The 16,806-nt window shown below is 44.1% G+C and overlaps 1 protein-coding gene across 3 annotated transcripts in view; it reads left to right on the top strand.

The window, feature by feature from the left end:
- IKBKG (inhibitor of nuclear factor kappa B kinase regulatory subunit gamma) overlaps nucleotides 1–16,806 on the top strand; it is a 73,079-nt gene that overhangs the window by 5,388 nt on the left and 50,885 nt on the right. For all 3 annotated transcript variants that reach the window (XM_068248393.1, XM_068248394.1, XM_068248395.1), the window contains exon 2: nucleotides 332–442. The gene's annotated coding sequence lies outside the window, so the exon portion shown is untranslated. The remainder of the gene's footprint in view (nucleotides 1–331; nucleotides 443–16,806) is intronic.

Raw genomic sequence — 16,806 nt, forward strand, 5'->3', positions numbered from 1 at the left:
GCTGATCCCCCGCAGCTTCTGTCTCCTTCCTGTCTCAGGCGTCTGTCGCATTGGTAACAGAGCCCCATGTGATTACATGCGGTTTCGTCATCACAGGGGGTGCTGTTACCAACGCGATGGATGCATGAAACGCCATGGGTTGCATTAATACAACCAGGAATCATGATGGGGACATCTGATCACTGAAGTTTCTCGGAGACATAATCAATGAAACAGTGCACTGACCCCTATCTGCATCTGCTATGTGACTTTGAGTGGGCTGACTCTGCATACTCATGGATTTGGTGTAAACTTCAGTAATACACTAACCGCCATTTATCTTGTTTCATAGCTTGAATCCATTGGACTTTGCAAAGGCAAAAGAAATCAAGTCCTGTACGATATGAGAAATCTTTGATTTTCTCACTGCCGCACACTGCTTTCCCCTCTACTTATCTCCCAGGTAAGATATATCTTTCATTTCCTTCCTCTTGTGATGTTTGTGAATACTGGAAGAGGAAGTATGATGCTGAACGTCCGTATTTGCAATGCTTGTGAAGGTTTTCCTTTCGTTGTTCCTAGTTATATAGCAGGCCTATAGTTAGTGCCCAGATAGCAGTCATGTGACCATGACTCGTCAACATTGCAGTCAAGTGACCATGACTACCGATTTTCCCCCCCCCCCCCCCCCCGGCTACTGGTGCAGCCACAATTTCAGCATCCTCGGTAGCTACACCACGAGCCTCATGTTAGAACACATAACAGAGAGGTGCAGGGAAACCTTATTATTAACCCATGACACAGCACTGGGCTTTCATTGCCAGGAGGCAGTCAGGTGGATGAGACAAACCGCAGTCTTATGATTGTGATTCTGCTATTATTTGTATTTATTTGTGAAACGCCAGCTTATGACACAGTGCTGTAAAATAGATAGTGGGTAGAAATTACAGTCATTCATTGATAGCAAGTATAAGTAACAAAGGAACAAAGAGGATTCTAACAAGTACAGATTAAGGGCTCTTTCCCACTAAGACGCTGCGTTAGATGCGGCGTTAAGGTCGCATAACGTGCCCCTGACGCAACGCATGTGAGCTTTGAAGTTGGACGTTATATAGAGCCGCGTTGTGCGTCTCTTGATGCGTCCGTGATGCGTACTTTTTGACACACGCTATCGGTTGAAAACGGCGCATGCAGCAAAAGACTGGAGACCACGTGATCGGAACACTCCGCATCACATGGTTCCCCCCCCCCAGTGACGTCCACACAGTGCAGTGAATATTAATTAGCCATGTGGCTACTCACAATACACATTACTGAGCATGTGCAAACAGTCTAACGCGGCTAAAACCGCATATAACGCACAGCATGCTGCACTTTCATTGAACGTGCAGCGTTATAGTGTAACGCAACGTGGGCACTGTGAACAGCCCATTGATTTTTCATTACTGTGAGTTGGGCTGCGTTACAGGCTGCTCTAACGTGCGCCTGTAACGTCTTACTGTGAAAGCAGCCTGCAGTTGAATAAGAGGGGGAAACAAATGTGTGGCTAGATGGGGCTTTGGTTACTTTGGTTACAACTGCAGTGACAGGGATATAGGGGCTGCCATATTTATTTACTTTTGAGCAATACCAGTTGCCTGGCTATCCCTGTTGATCCTCTGCCTCTAATACTTTTGGGCATAGACCCTGAACAAGCAGCAGATCAGGTGTTTCTCCCATTATTGTCAGATCTGACAAGATTATCTGCATGCTTGTACTGCAGCCTAGACTAGAAGGGCTGCCAGGCAACTGGTATTGTTTAGAAGGCAATAAATATGACGGCCTCCATATTCTTCTCACTTCAGTTGTCCTTTAAAGAGACTCTGAAGCGAACATTAATTGCTATTTTTACGAAGCGAAGCAAACTAGAAGGTAAAAATAGCAATTTTTGTTCGCTTAAGTCTCTCTTTAATCACAGATTAGACAGTGAGGAGAATAAGTAGCTAATTTTGAAGAGATTGACTTCAAAGGACACCTTAACTGAGAGGCACGAGGAGGCTGACATATGTATTTCATTTTAAACTATACCGGTTGCTTGGATAGCCTGCTGATATCTTTGGCTGAATTAGTATCCAGATCACAAACCTGAAACAAGCATGTGGCTAGTTCAGTCAGAAACGGGATCTGCATACTGTTCAGGGTCTATGGCTAAAAGTATTAAAGGCAGATGATCAACAGTGCAGCCAGGCAACTGGTATGGTTTAAAAGGAAATAGATATGGCAGCCTCTATATGCCCCTCAGATCAGGTGTCCTTTTTAAAGTTAGAATTCCCCAACACATTGTTTAAACTTTAAAGGGAATCTGAAGTGAAAATAAACTTATGGGATAATGAATTGTATGTATAGTACAGCTAAGAAATAGAACATTAGTAGCAAAGATATGAGTCTCCTATTGTTTCTAGTACATGAAGAGTTAAAGGACATAAGAGGCGAACTAGACAAAAAAAAGTTAAATCCCTGCATGTAATAACAAAGCACGGAGGGTGCCGTCCGCGCCCTCCGTACCGTTCCACCGGGTCTCCGCAGCTCAATGTGCCCCCCGGGCCGGTCCCGACCCCACAGCCCGGGTCGGGCTCTCTTTCCTCCACTAAGATGGCCGCGGCTGCGCAGTCCGCATATGCGCGAGTGCGGCTGCGCAGCTCTAGGGCCTCCCTCCCGATCCAGGCTATAGGCCGTCTCCTGTTACGTGGATCGGGGGGAAGGCCCTGGAGCTGCGCAGCCGCACTTGCGCATATGCGGACTGCGCAGCCAGCTCCGGCGGCCATCTTAGTGGAGGAAAGAGAGCCCGACCCGGGCTGTGGGGTCGGAACCGGCCCGGGGGGCACATTGAGCTGCGGGGACCCGGCGGAACGGCACGGAGGGCGCGGACGGCGCCCTCTGTCCTTTATTTCATGCAAGTATTTAACTTTTTTTTGTCTAGTTCGCCTCGTAAGTCCTTTAAGACACTTGTTATCTATGTAATAGAGCTTCTCTGAGCTTGGGTTGAAGATAGTGCACTTATACCTCAAAGAAACAGTGAAAGACATCTTCAGATAAGGTTTTACTGCAGGAAAGTTCGGAGGGCTAAAGGGTCATTAGCTCTGCTCTGTTTCATAGTTTAAAATGTAGAGTGTAGGTTGTAAACTGCAAATATTAGATATTGGTGCAATGTTATCAAAAAATTACAAAAAACCCTAACTGAAAATAAAAATATGAGACTCTTTTCTTTGCTACTAGGCCTTTCTCTGTGGTGTCTTTTTAAGAGCCTGTATGACTGTGTGACGTGTAGGAGCAAGCTTAAAGTACCGTATATACTCGAGTATAAGCCGACCCCCAACTTTTAGCTAAAAAAACTAGAATAAATTATTAACTCGAGTATTAGCCGAGGGTAGGAAATGCAGTGGCCTTATAAGGGCAGAACAGAGCATTGTTTGGACAAGTCAGCAGACTTGGAGGGGGTAGAAGGGACATATGCACCTGATACACAGTCAGAGCTGAGGAGGAGACAAGGGAAGATAGTGCCACCTCTAACCAGGCTTCTCCTCTGAACTGCTTCTCTGAATAGCTGACTTTTGCCCTGGATTTGGCTACAATCTTCCCCCCCCCCCCCCCCCCCCCCTTCATTGTGGGGTACCACACTTTTATGGGAAGGAGCAGGAAATTCTCGGTTGAAGAGCACTTGTCAATTCTTGGCTGGAGGATATGTAATGACTTCTGTGATAAAGAGGTGCTATGAAAAATGGACGTGAAATAGCGGTAATAGAATATTGGCAATTTTACCAAGATCCTATTATCCACTATAGTGGATTATCCGTACTTTTACTTATAGTAGAATATCAGTAATTTTAACCCTAACCACCCCTCACCTACTCCTAACCCTAAACACCCTCCAATCACCATTATTTTACACGGGAGTTCAGCTACACAATGGCAGAGTGGTTAGCGCTCTCGCCTTGCAGTGCTGGGTCCCCAGTTTACATCCCAGCCAGGTCACTATCTGCACTGTTTGCATGTTCTCCCTATGTCTGTTTTCTCCGGGCACTCCAGTTTCTCCCCAATCCCAAAAACATACAGATAAGTTAATTGGGTCCCCCCAAATTGGCCCTAGACTATGATACATGACTACATGATCCATACATAGACATATGACTATAGTAGTGATTAGATTGTGACCACTAAGGCACAAGACAATATTTTCTGTACGTTGGTGCGGCGGAAGATGTCTTCGCTGTATAAATACGAAGACTAACTCTGGTGAACTACTGCTCCCAGCATGCCCAAGTTTCGCTCGCTACCATGTAGCAGAACTCTGCCGCCACTACTCTGTATTGTTAACGTGCACCCCTCGTGCTCAAATTGTCAGCTATAGCCAGTATGGATGTCTGTTTCAATGTAATGGAGTTGGCTACGGATTTGAAAAGAAAAATTGTGCTTTGTGTATGTAGTTACAGTTTATAGTTGTCACCTGACATGTATTATGGGGCCTGGTTTTTATCTTGGGAAGTTTGCACAAGGTCAGTAGTTTATGGTTACATAAATCCTGGAAAGCACCTTCTGCTGTAGAACATACTGTATATAATAACTACACTGAATCTGGATGTAGCAATTAGCATGCCAACTAGAGCTGCTCACTAGAGGGAAAGCACCTTTCTCTTTATAATGTAACAATTCCTGTATGGTATTTGTCTTATGGATTTGGCCCTGTCATGTAAATATTTTAAAAGCAAAATATCCTTCCGTGTTTGTTCATTTTTCTTCCTCTGTAAAATACAGAGTTGCAAATTTATTTTTTATTTTTTGTACCCACTTTAAAGGGAACCTGAAGCGAGGAAAATTTATTTTAAATAAACACATGACGTGGCTGCAAATGAATATTACATACAGTGTTTCCCCGAAAATAAGACAGTCTTATATATATTTTTGCTCCAAAAGATGCGCTAGAGCAGGGGTCCCCAACCTTTTTGAGCCCGGGGCCCACTATCCCGACCAAATTTTTTTCCGGGCCCCCCCTAGGGGTGGGGGGTGAGTGGGCGTGGCTAGTGTCGGCGGCAGCAGCCCCCCCTTTTTCCCAGATTCCACAGTATAGCAAGTACAGTTTCCACAGTATAGCAAGTACAGTTACCACACTATAGCAAGTACAGTTAGCCTAGTATAGCAAGTATAGCTACCCCAGTATAGCCAGTAGTTACCCCAGTATAGCAAGTACAGTTAGACTAGTATAGCAAGTATAGCTACCCCAGTATAGCAAGTACAGTTAGCCTAGTATAGCAAGTATAGCTACCCCAGTATAGCCAGTAGTTACCCCAGTATAGCAAGTACAGTTAGACTAGTATAGCAAGTATAGCTACCCCAGTATAGCAAGTACAGTTAGCCCAGTATAGCAAGTACAGTTAGCCTAGTATAGCAAGTATAATTACCCCAGTATAGCTAGTACAGTTAGCCTAGTATAGCAAGTATAGCTACCCCAGTATAGCCAGTAGTTACCCCAGTATAGCAAGTACAGTTAGCCTAGTATAGCAAGTATAATTACCCCAGTATAGCAAGTACAGTTAGCCTAGTATAGCAAGTATAGCTACCCCAGTATAGCAAGTACAGTTAGCCCAGTATAGCAAGTACAGTTAGACTAGTATAGCAAGTATAGCTACCCCAGTATAGCAAGTACAGTTAGCCCAGTATAGCAAGTACAGTTAGCCTAGTATAGCAAGTATAATTACCCCAGTATAGCTAGTACAGTTAGCCTAGTATAGCAAGTATAGCTACCCCAGTATAGCCAGTAGTTACCCCAGTATAGCAAGTACAGTTAGCCTAGTATAGCAAGTATAATTACCCCAGTATAGCAAGTACAGTTAGCCTAGTATAGCAAGTATAGCTACCCCAGTATAGCAAGTACAGTTAGCCCAGTATAGCAAGTACAGTTAGCCTAGTATAGCAAGTATAATTACCCCAGTATAGCTAGTACAGTTACCACAGTATAGCAAGTATAGTTAGCCCAGAATAGCAAGTATAGTTAGCCCAGAATAGCAAGTATAGTTAGCCCAGAATAGCAAGTATAGTTAGCCCAGAATAGCAAGTATAGTTAGCCCAGTATCGCTGCCCCAGTGTCGCCAGTACAGTTAGCCCAGTGTAGCCTCTCCTCTCCCCCGCACAGCCCCCCCGTGGCCGCCGCTCCTGTTACCTGACGAGCGGGCGGTCGCTTCCTTGTATTCCCCATAGCTCCTCTCCTCTTGCAGCACCTCGTATTACAGCAGCGCTTCCCGCGCGGCTGCTGTAAGGAAGGGTAGGAAATAGGGCAGCGGCGATCGCCGTTACCATGTGAACGCTGCCCGCCTCCTTCCCTCCTTACAGCATGCGCACAGCAAGCGCTGCTGTAATACGAGATGCTTCAAAGAGGAGAGGGGCTATGGGGAATATAAGGAAGAAAGCGGCCGCCCGCGCATAAGGTATCAGGAACGGCGACGCTGGGGGGAGAGGGAGAAAGGCCAGATCCGCCACGGCCCCCCCAGAAATCTGCCCACGGACCCCCAGGGGGCCGCGGCCCCCAGGTTGGGGACCTCTGCGCTAGAGCTTATTTTCAGAGGATGTCTTATTTTTGGGGGAAACACTGGTAGTTTTCCTATACAAAATGTATATACTGCATGCCATGCTGAAACACAAGCAGCATGCACAGAGCCTGTGGTTTGCAGGTATTTGCTCTCACTTACAAGAAATAGATTCTGCTGATCATGTGAGAAAATGTGCCCATACACTGAGCCTATTATGATTTGATCCATCACAAATCGATTGACCAATGGATTTTGCTTCTGATATCGATCGATTTCAACCGATCTGGCAGGCTGGAAAATCTAGGTCGATCTGTTGAGATGGCTTATCATTTTGCATTGGACCTAATGGAAGTCTGATGGCAAAAAAAGCCATCAAATCGATTTTCAATAGATTTCATACTGAAATCTATTAGAATTCTGTTCCTAGTAAAAAAATGTTCCTAAACACATCAGATAGATCAGAGATCTATCTGATCTATCTGCTGCTAAGCTAACGAGTGTATGACCTGCTTAAGAGTCTATTTCTTGCAGGCAGAGTACTCTGTCAGGCCCCAGAGCTATGATAGGATAAGCTGTGTGTCCTGGGAAGAGGTGAAGTGCTGCTGATGCTTATCATGACAGATCAGGAGGGCTGGCTCCAACAAAAACACAAATTGCCTGAATACATATACAATACTGCAGCTCTCCTGTATCCAGGCTTTGTATTGAGCGTGACTTGCTGGTGTCGTGTGCTGCTGCTAGGGCTTACATTCGGGGGAATGTCTTATATTTCAAGCATGCTAGGGATTCCTGCTAGGGCTTATTCTCAGGGGATGTCTTACTTTAGGGGAAACACGGTACTTATCTCGCTGTCAGATCCTCTCAGAAGCTCACCATTTTCTTCTTACAGTAATCCCTTACAGTTCCGGTAATTTTATCAGAACTGAAATATACCAGTTGCTGTCAGTTACAACTGAATGTGCAAGGTAATGTCCGTGTTTCCCTATGGTTTAAGTAGCTGATATTAGAGTTAAACAGTGTGCTGCCCGGGAAGCTGTTATGGGGTAATGGCCATTTTTTAAAATGGAGGACAGAGAAATCCATTGATCACAGTGGACAAATGGGACACAGGAGATGAGAAAGATTGAGGAGTACACTACATAGGAGGTAAGTATGACCTGTGTATGGTTATTTTGACTTTTTATTTTCAGTTCAGGTTCTCTTTAACCTATTGCCGACCGCGTCACACCGATGGGCGTGGCAACGGCTGCAGCCCCAGGACCCTAACATGGACTGGCGTAAAGTCCTGGGGCTTGCTTTTGCAGGAGATTGCGTGCATGTATACAAATAAACAAACATCTGGGGAGCGATCAGACCCCACCAACAGAGAGCTCTGTTGGTGGGGAGAAAAGGTGTGTGTGGGGGGGGGGGGGGGGGGAAATCACATGTGTGCTGTGTTGTGTGGCCTTGCAGCTTGGCCTTAAAGCTGCAGTGGCCTATTATTACAAAAAATGGCCTGGTCTTTAGAGGGGTTTAACACTGTGGGCCTCAAGAGGTTAAAGCAAACCTAAACTGAAATTTAAAAGTCAAAATAAACACACGTCATACTCCTGGGTTGTCTACTCATCAATCTCTCCTCTCCTGCATCCTGTTTGTCCAGTGTGATCGATGGAATTCTCCCTCCTCCATTTTTGAAAATGACCATTACCACATAACCGCTTTCTGGTCAGCACACTGTTAAACTGTAATATCACCCACTTGAGTCATAGGGAAACATGGACGTTATAGCTGACAGCAACAGATATATTTCAATTCTGACAAAATCTTGTCAGAACTGGAAGGAATCGCTGTAAGAAGCTAATGGTAAACTTGTGAGAGGAACTGACGATGAGGTAAGTATGCTATATTTATTTGCAGGTACATCATGTTTTTATTTTAAATAATTTTACTCTGTTCAGGTTCATGCAAAGTTTTGCGTTTTTCACTTAGTGGAAATTTGTAGTTAATGAAAGCCTCTGGGCTCATTTCCATTACATGCAAATGTTTGTTTGTGTTGCTTTGGGGAGGAAAACTGACAGCCTGAAATTTTTTGTTATTGCATGTCGCACATCTTTGTACATACATTGCGCATAATGTTTTTCAATGACTGCGCATGTGAAATGAGAACATTTACATGTTTTATAAAGAAGGCAAAGGAGGAGAAAGTTGTCATAAAAGCACATGTGAAAATTTGCACATTTTTATTTTTTCCATGTGAAAATTTGCGCATGTAAGGCCTCGTTCACATCAGGGCCGTTTCTGTGCGCTTTTTACAGCGCACTGCCCTGTGCGATCAGCAAGGTATTTACTTTCCCATGTAACTAAATGTAGCTGGTTCACATCTATGCGCTGCGCAGCGTTACAGAAACGTAGGGTTGCATGCATTTCTGTGCGTTGAGCTGGAAAGCGCACATCAATGCAAGTGAATGGGTGCGCTTTTTTAACGCCTAGAAGCGCGTGCGTTTTTTACTCCTAATTGGAGAAAAAAATACATTTACATACAAAAACAAAGTTTTATTGACAACTGCTGCTGGTACAACAAGCAAAACGTGCTTTAAAGAAGCGCAGCGTAACGCACAAACGCGCACTAAAGCACGCACAAGCGCATGCGTTTTTTACCACGCGCTTTCACACATTTTTTTCCTTTAACCTCCAGGACAGGTCCACCACGAGAACGACAGGCTCCTCCCAGGAACAGGAAACGTCCAGATAGAGTACTCTATAAATCTTTGTCCAACCCCTCGATCACCAGTTGACGTTTCCTGTTCCAGGGAACAAGGAGTGCTCTGGTCGCTCGCCGGTCCGTCAGACCAGGTGTGTTTGGGACCCGGTTGGCGGCTATGGGTGGACCTGCCTGGAGAGGTTTTTGGTGTCCGGAGGGGAGAGAGAGAGTAAAATTACCTTCTCCCATGGCTGTCCTGGCTGCCCGAGTTGCGGCGGATCCGGAGGACACGCGCGGCGTCCATGATTCCCCTTGAGCGGAGGCTAATGGCGCGCCGGAGGTGACGCGGAAAGTCATGCGGGCCTCCAGAGGGTAGGCAGCTGATTGCCCTCAGTAGCGTAGTACGCGTGACGTACTTCCGCCCTTACGTTGCGTCACTTCCGGTCGCGTGGGTGAAGAGACGCCGGAAGCCCGCATGGTTTGCCAGTTCGTGTGCTGAACGGAGCGGGATGGACGCTAAGCAGGAACCAGGAAAGGTAAGCGTGACGGAGGCTTGGTGACCTATATGGTATGAGCTGTACGCCCTAGGCCGCGTCTGTACTGAGGTCTGTTATAAACTCTAAGAATATACAGTATAACATGGAACAGCCTGCTTAGCGTCTGATCTGAGGTCTGTTAAAGCTATTCTTATAAGTCTCATGCTGATACAGATTGTTATATGGATGTTTCCATAGTGCTGCCAGATGGATATATGGATATATATATATATATATATATATATATATATATATATATATATATATATATATATATATATATATATATATATATATATATATATATATATATATATATATATATATATATATATATATATATATATATATTTGAATATCATGAGCTTATGGCCAATTATGTATACTAGAGGGGGAAATAGGCATATAGAGATATATATCTGATACAATTATGTGTATGATAATTCTCTTCATTTTCCTACTCTCCCTGGTCAGGGGTACTATCACGCTTCATATTTCAAACACCCGGGTGATATTCCTTTTAAATTAAAACAAAGGAATGACATTATTTTTATGTTGGTTGTTGTTATAGGGCCCGGAGCCTAGTGAGCCGACAAAGCCAAGGAGGCGGTGCCCGCTCTGTGATGCAAAGATGGCCCATAATTATAATTAGCAGTTTTGCCAACCGTGTTTAGTGAAGCTAATACAAGAGCAATCAGGAAAAGGGAGCATCTAAGGAAGAGATTTTAGAATCATTGGAAGTGGTCTCCAAGGCCACTGATTATATAACTGATGCAGCAGCTGAGAATATCAGAGTAAATGCTAGGACCTCGGCATTAATTAACACAGCAAGGAGGAATCTGTGGATAAAAAACTGGGAAGGCAGTCAGGCCTCAAAAGCCAGAGTATGCAATATCTCCTTCAGTGGAGAATTACTGTTTGGAGAGCAGTTAGACCAAATATTAGAAAGAACTTCTGATAGAAAGAAGGGATTTCCAAAAAAGAAAAAGTTTATACAGAACAAGAAATTCTTTAGGCGAAATAGGCAAGAAAACAAGGAAAAGCCTCAGCAAAGGAGAAGACCTTGGGCCATTAACAGAGAGGGGACGAAAAGGAGTTTTTCTTTTCGAAGCCAAGACGGTCAAGAAAAGAAATGACGCCAGAGAAAAAGTTGGGGGGCGTCTGTCGGGATTCTTTTCCCAATGGACGAAAATATCCAAGAGCGATTTCATCCTCAATCTCATAAGCCAAGGGTACAAGATCCAATTTCATTCCCTTCCTCCAAAAAGATTTATTACCACTCCCCTTCCAAAAGACAAGGAGAAAAAGCTAGCTTTAAGAAGTATCATAAAATCAATGTTAGACGAAAATGTGGTCGTTCCAGTTCCAGAAAATCAGATCTCGGATCAATCAGAGATTTTATTCGACGGTGTTTTTGGTAAAAAAGCCGACGGGGAAGTTCAGATTGATCCTAAACTTAAAGTCCCTAAACCCCTTTGTGTCTTATCAAAGATTCAGGATGGAATCAATATTCTCTGTGCGAAACTTGTTAACCCCAAATTGCATAATGACGAACATAGACTTGAGGGATGCTTATTGGCACATTCCAATAAGCGAGTCATCTCAAAAGTTCCTCAGATTTGCAATAAAAGAAAAAGGAAAGATTCAACATTTTCAATTCACGGTCCTGCCTTTCGGGATATCATCGGCACCGAGGATATTCTCAAAGGTAATGGCGGAGGTGATAAAGTTTTTCCATATGGAAGGGATTCTTATAATCCCGTACCTAGACGATCTCCTGGTAGTGGCAGAATCATACCAGAAGTCAAACGAAAATACAAGAAGGGTGCTAGAACAATTGCAAATTCTCGGATGGATAATAAATTGGGACAAGTCAGTCCTTCAACCAAAGTCAAAGATTCAGTTTCTTGGAGTCATAATAGATTCAGAGACAGAAAAAATGTATTTACCAAACGAAAAGATAGAAAAATTGAAGGTAATGATACAGCAATGCATAACAAATCCAGTAATGACGATAAGACAAGTAATGAAAATATTGGGTTTCCTAACATCAACAGCTCCAGCTATACAATGGGCGATGATGCATACGAGACACCTACAGAATTGGATGCTAGAAGTCTGGAACAAAACACAGGACAATCTGGAGAAACAGGTCATATGCCCAGTAGCCGTACTGAAGTCCTTGGAGTGGTGGTTATCGGAGGAAGTACTCACCGAAGGCAGGATGTGGATCATACCAACAGGAAAGATTATCACGACGGATGCAAGTCTTATAGGTTGGGGAGCACATCTGGAAGGAAGGATGTTACAGGGTCTGTGGCCAAAGTGGGTCAGAATGCAGTCATCCAATTACAGGGAGTTATCAGCAATACAAAAAGCATTAGAACAGAGTGTACAGATACTGGCGGGTCATCATGTGCAGGTCAGATCAGACAACACCACAGCAGTGGCCTATTTGAATCGGCAAGGGGGTACAAAATCAAGGAAGCTGATGGAACTGGTCATGGATATATTGACAATAGCGGAGAGGAACTTTCTATCATTGTCAGCAATACATCTGAAAGGATCATTAAACACGATAGCAGATTTTCTGAGCAGACACAGAATATCAAATACGGAGATGGAAATATCAAACAAGATGTTCAGAAAATTGACCAGGCAGTGGGGTCGGCCACGTGTGGACATGTTTGCAACCAAGGAAAACACAAAGTGCAGAAGATTCTACTCCCTGAATCCAAACGAGGGAGCAGAAGCAGTGGATGCGCTAAGTCAAAACTGGATAGTCGACAGAGCTTATGCATTTCCACTAATTCCACGAGTCTTACAAAAGTTATCAAAGACCAAGACAGTCGTAATTATGGTAGTCCCGGATTGGCCAGCAAGAAGCTGGTATCCACTGCTACTAAAAATGAGGCTGGAAGGTCCAATAAAGATTCCGGACAGGGAAATACTAGCTCAGGGATCAAGAAGAGCTGGAAGCTTTATTCCAAATCTGAGCCTGTCAGCCTGGCTTCTGAGAGGTCCCCTCTAAGGAGAAAGGGAGTTTCAGAGAGGGTTATCAGTACTTTGTTAGACTGTAGGAAGAAGGTTACAAGGAAAATATACCTTAAATATTGGAAGACTTTTAATATGTGGCAGGAAGAGTCAGGATTCAAAGGTGATTTAGTACCAACCATTTTAGAGTTTCTACAGGATGGTGTAGAGAAGAATATTTCATTAAGTACTTTAAAGGTACAGGTAGCAGCAATATCTACCTTTTTGGATGTAAGGTTAGCAAAGGACCCCCTTATCATCCAATTTTTTAAGTCAGTGGAGAGAAAGAGACCTATGTTAAATAGAAAGGTTCCCAGTTGGGATTTATCCTTAGTTTTGAAGGTACTAAAGAAAGAGCCCTTTGAACCCATATCAGATATTCCCTTCAGACTGCTGACAATGAAGATGGTGTTTCTCATAGCTATTACATCGGCTAGACGGGTAAGCGAGTTAGAAGCCCTATGTTGTGATGAGCCTTTTTGTATGATACTAAGAGATGAAGTAATACTGAAGACATGTGGTGAATTTCTGCCCAAGGTTACTACAAATTTTCATAGATCCCAGGAGATTGTATTACCATCATTTAAAGAGGAGCCAGGGTTAGATGTAAGAAGATGTCTTATGTGCTATTTAGAGAGGGTAGCTGAGTTTAGAAGCTCTAGAGCTTTGCTAATTAACACTTCAGGGGCTACAAGAGGTGGTAAAATGTCAAAGAGATCTATAGCTAAATGGATAAAATTATGTATAGAAGAAGCCTATAAGATTACAGGGAATACTGTAGTAGATACAGTTAGAGCCCATTCAGCTAGAGCAGCTGCCACTTCATGGGCTTACAGAGCGGGTGCTACGCCAGAAGAGATCTGCAGAGCAGCTACGTGGTCAAGTTTAAGCACCTTCTCTAGACACTACAGAATAGACCTGATGTCTGCAAGACAGCAATCATTTGGAAGGAAAGTTCTGCAGGCAGTCAGCCCACCCTAAATTGGTAAGATTCTTGCTCATCTTCTCGTGGTGGACCTGTCCTGGAGGTTAAAGGAAAAACCAATGTTAGTTACCTGGTAACATCCTTTTTAGTAACCTCCAGGACAGGTCCGTAACCCACCCGATTATCAATTATATATGTATATATAAGTATGGAAAAGTATATGTATATGCAGTATGAATATTAAAACCCCTTTGTTTTAGGTGAACAGTACTTGGAATTGACTGGTGATCGAGGGGTTGGACAAAGATTTATAGAGTACTCTATCTGGACGTTTCCTGTTCCTGGGAGGAGCCTGTCGTTCTCGTGGTGGACCTGTCCTGGAGGTTACTAAAAAGGATGTTACCAGGTAACTAACATTGGTTTCAGCCAGCAGATGTGAACGAGGCCTAAAGCGCAAGCCTGTAGTAGAAAGATATAATGCATTTGCGTAATCACACTGTACTGTGTTTACCAGGCTCAGTGCTCTCCCATAGCAAGTATGCTAAATGTTACTATCTATCCTTTTACCCAGTGCTTATTTAGCTGGATGAATTGTTTTATGATGCCAGCAGATGTGTTATGTATGAGTTTTGTATGGCCATTACATCATGTTTTCTTTGGCTTTGTTGTGTGACCTGGGGAGGAAGTCAGCAGCTGGTGAGGGCTAAGAAATGAAACTGAAAGCTGCCTGACTGGAATCACTTGCTGATCTGCAGCAGAATTTGGTGAAAGCTGATGGAGTTGTAGTCTCTGGAAATTGTTTATCCTGGAATTTGGTATATTGATGCTCCGTGGTGCCTGCTCTCTGTACTCTAGAGCAGAGGTCCCCAACCTGGGGGCCGCGGCCCCCTGGGGGTCCGTGGGCAGATTTCTGGGGGGCCGTGGCGGATCTGGCCTTTCTCCCTCTCCCCCCAGCGGCCGCCGTTCCTGATACCTTATGCGCGGGCGGCCGCTTTCTTCCTTATATTCCCCATAGCCCCTCTCCTCTTTGAAGCATCTCGTATTACAGCAGCGCTTGCTGTGCGCATGCTGTAAGGAGGGAAGGAGGCGGGCAGCGTTCACATGGTAACGGCGATCGCCGCTGCCCTATTTCCTACCCTTCCTTACAGCAGCCGCGCGGGAAGCGCTGCTGTAATACGAGGTGCTGCAAGAGGAGAGGAGCTATGGGGAATACAAGGAAGCGACCGCCCGCTCGTCAGGTAACAGGAGCGGCGGCCACGGGGGGCTGTGCGGGGGAGAGGAGAGGCTACACTGGGCTAACTGTACTGGCGACACTGGGGCAGCGATACTGGGCTAACTATACTTGCTATTCTGGGCTAACTATACTTGCTATTCTGGGCTAACTATACTTGCTATACTGTGGTAACTGTACTTGCTATACTGTGGTAACTGTACTAGCTATACTGGGGTAATTATACTTGCTATACTAGGCTAACTGTACTTGCTATACTGGGCTAACTGTACTTGCTATACTGGGGTAGCTATACTTGCTATACTAGTCTAACTGTACTTGCTATACTGGGGTAACTACTGGCTATACTGGGGTAGCTATACTTGCTATACTGTGGTAACTGTACTTGCTATACTGTGGTAACTGTACTTGCTATACTGGGGTAACTATACTTGCTATACTAGGCTAACTGTACTTGCTATAGTGTGGTAACTGTACTTGCTATACTGTGGAAACTGTACTTGCTATACTGTGGAATCTGGGAAAAAGGGGGGGCTGCTGCCGCCAACACTAGCCACGCCCACTCACCCCCCACCCCTAGGGGGGGCCCGGAAAAAAATTTGGTCGGGATAGTGGGCCCCGGGCTCAAAAAGGTTGGGGACCCCTGCTCTAGAGCGATGAAAGGTCAGCGCTTTGGTTTGTGACTGAATCACAATGGTTGTGTCATTTTTCTGTATGGTAAGGACTGAAGGATTATGGGAGTCCTCATGCATGTAGTGGGAATGCTGCTCAGCTGCTGTGAGGTGCCTTTTGGATCAGTCAGGCTTTATTTAAACCAGAGTGACTGTAAAACCTTGGCAGCTAAGCTTTTATAGGATGCCATGAATCAAGCTAATTGTAATTATTTCTTTGTTTAAAATAAGACTTCTTTCTTACACTGCAAATCGCGATTCTGCTTTGTTATTCTCACTGGATTCGAGCAACACAAGAAGAAAAATGCAGCATGCAGGAATTTAATTGCATAAAAAATCGGAATGCCATGAAAATTAACAGCAAAATCGGAATCGCATGTAGTGTTAAAGAGCCCTAGGACTTTTTACACTGCAAATCGCAATTCTGATTTCCAATTTGCGTTTTTTTTTTTTTTTTTTTTTTTTTTACTGGATGCTAGCAACACAAGAAGAGAAACGCAGAAATAATGCAGCATTCAGGATTTTTTTTCAATGACATAAAAAAAATCATAATTGCATGTAAAATCACATCAAAATCGGAATCGCATGTATTGTAAAAGAGCCATTCGGCTGATTTACATACATATGGTGTGGAATCTACTGTAACCTGCAACACAACATTCTGTGCATTGTTCCTAAGCCCTTTTTTTATTAATTTTGTTATTTTTATGACTTGCTAGGTTTACAAAACTGACTTTCTGTGTGAATGTCGACAGCGGGTTGGTCCAAACTTTTCCCCCATTCCATCATCACCCATATGAGGGAGTTGGGAGGGGACACAGGCAGTCTGTCACTGTGGCACACATCTGCCTCCACCCACCTCCTCTTTCCTGGACTCCTTGTAGCCATGACTACAACACTGAAGGTGTTTATTAAAAAGAAAGTTATCTTTTATATGCACTACAGAGGATGTGGGTGGAGATAAATGATTAATTACACACTGAAGGGGGAGGAACTGTAGTTGCAGTGCTGGTCACCAAGAATGCAGTGGCAAAAGGTGGGCTGGGTCAGATGATCTGTAAACGCTCCTTTGGCAATAAGAAGCTACCAAATGCTGCCTGACAGAAGACAGAATGTATTTATTACATAAAGTACAGACCTGCAATGTACAGAACATTGTGTATTGCTAATAAATGCCCAATTTAAAGAGAC

This window comes from Hyperolius riggenbachi, chromosome 8 (genome assembly GCF_040937935.1).
Source record: "Hyperolius riggenbachi isolate aHypRig1 chromosome 8, aHypRig1.pri, whole genome shotgun sequence".
NCBI classification, from domain to species: Eukaryota; Metazoa; Chordata; class Amphibia; order Anura; family Hyperoliidae; genus Hyperolius; species Hyperolius riggenbachi.